We start from the raw sequence: 2500 nt of genomic DNA, 5'->3' as shown, positions 1-2500 counted from the left end.
CTGAAGTTAGTGTATCATACAAAATATGTATGTGGTTTTCTGTATCTAGGTAAAATAAAGTTTTTAGAGGAACGGATTCAGTCCCAATTTCATCTGAAGAGATACTCGTCAGAATATAGTTGAAGCAACCGCAACTTATGATGTACACCTCCAACAAATAGGTTGTATGCATCACTTATATATCCATGATTTTGAATAAGACAACAGCAGCGATTAAATCCGACTATAAGATGTCATGCAATTGTAATGATTGTTCCATCTATTTTAATTTCATGACGTTAAAAATATAAATAATAGAAATGTTTAATAATTATTGGTGACTTCACTACGAGGTAGCTGACATGTCCCTAGTAGCTGCATACGATTAGGAGTAATAAGGAAAACCTCAGGACTAAACTTTCTAGTAAACAGCGAAACTCGATCTGATATCAATGCGAATGAATACCAAACATATTATTACCCATTTCAGTCCAACCTCTCCCAAATGATTTGACCCTGAAGACCCAAGCTCATTTTTTGGACATTTTACCTAACTCGTCTTAGCATACAAACTAAAAGATACGACTTTACAATATTTGTCATCAAGCATCTGACTAAACTTCCTTTTCATTTGTATATAATATTATATATTTTATAAGATATCATATACGTAAATAAAAGAAAAGAAAGAAAAAAAATCTAGTAATTTTTAAGACATCATATTACGGCGAAGAAAGCAGAACGTTCACACAAATTACACCCAATGGCGCTCAAAGGGCTACTGCACTAGCCAGGAGACATTTTTGATAATCCTCAGTATGAGAGATATAATTTTATTTTCATGTTTTCATGTCGAAGTGAGTATATTTAATAAAAGTGATTTAATTTCAGTGTTACTATGTTATATCATGCTGTCTGTACTTTATTCCTAATGCTATCATATTCGATATTGGTGTATATTAAATAGAATTAGCAGTGGTAATGCTCACAAGTATAATTCATCAATGTTATACTGTACATTTCAGGCTATGGTGCGTCTTATGATTATGGTATCAGAACCAACATTTTAGACAGGTATTATTATTATTATTATTATTATTATTATTATTATTATTATTATTATTATTATTATTATTATTATTATTATTATTATTATTATACCAAATTTTGCAAAAACGGAAAATGTGTTTTATGATTGACCTCCAAGCAAGAATCAATTTCCTACAACTTCTATTACATATATAATCGTCTCTGTTCTTGGCATCATTCATGTATAAAACTCTTCCTTTTTGATAGGAATGTCTAATTTAAAAAATGACAAATAAAATAAAATAGAGAAAATGTAACCTGTTCCTCAATCCTTCGATCCCCGACGAAGCTCAAAACCAGAAGTAATTTGAACAGTATTCTATTATTAACATCCAAAAATGGGGATTAGGTGGTGGAATATATCACTCCCCTCCTTTTTCCATATCCCGACCCTCAATAAAGGTAAAATTTTTGATTTTATCCAACTTATCACGCGAGATAATATCATTTGCATGTTTAACAAGTTCGCCCTGGATAGAAACTATTGGGTGATGTTGTGGCTAAAGATGTTTAATTATCCTTATAGAAAATTTCATAACAAAACAGCGAATAAAAGAGATAAAAAGTAGCACGGCTGCTACAATGGTTTTACCAAAAAGAATAATTCAACGACTGGTATGACCAAATAGTTCAGAGTAAACAAATGCCACTCAAAGCATGAAATGTAATCAAAAGCTTTAAAAGAGAATCTCCATAAACAAGGCAATTTGCAAGGCAACCTTGTTTTCTCTGTCTCTGATCAAAGGGAAATTTTCAAAATTGGAAACGAGTTTAACTGATTTGGTCATAGGCTTGTTTTCCTTGATCACTTTACGAAAGGTGATAAACAATTTTATGACTTCATGAGGCGAACTTATTTTCTTTTAATGTTTATTTGCTTTACGTTATCCTTAATTAGGAAAGACGATATTATTGGCTAAAACTCCTTCTTGCCGTTTAGTACTTTGAATAGTTAATCATAAACAAACAAGGGGAATATAAGGTTTCTCAGATCTGTCACCCCTCTTGATGGAAAAGTTAAAATAAAGAAAGAAAAGAATTTTCTTTATGATATAAAAGTTGATAGCGTTAATGAGGTATCATATTAAATGAATATGGTTTTGTATATAAATATGGAAAACCAGAATTTTTTCGAGGCCTGTTGATATTTAGAGAATTTCATATATACCGTAATAATTCCTTATTATTCAGATAGCTTTCTGATTTTAATGATAATGATTAAAATTCTATTAAAAGATAATTCATAGAAAAAAACATTATGAAGACAAAAATATGGCTTAGAACAGAAATTAAGACAAACTGGATGTATAGGAGGTAAATGACATACAGTATAAAGTGTCAAATGAAAATGCGAAGAGCGAGCATTTAAGCTGTCTAACATTATTTTGAAGGGATTTTCTCTGGATCAGTAAAATTTAATCTTTATAAATTT

This window comes from Palaemon carinicauda, chromosome 8 (assembly GCF_036898095.1).
Source record: "Palaemon carinicauda isolate YSFRI2023 chromosome 8, ASM3689809v2, whole genome shotgun sequence".
Lineage (NCBI taxonomy): Eukaryota > Metazoa > Arthropoda > Malacostraca > Decapoda > Palaemonidae > Palaemon > Palaemon carinicauda.
The sequence above is the reverse complement of the archived record's forward strand: the minus strand, read 5'-3'. Positions refer to the sequence as shown.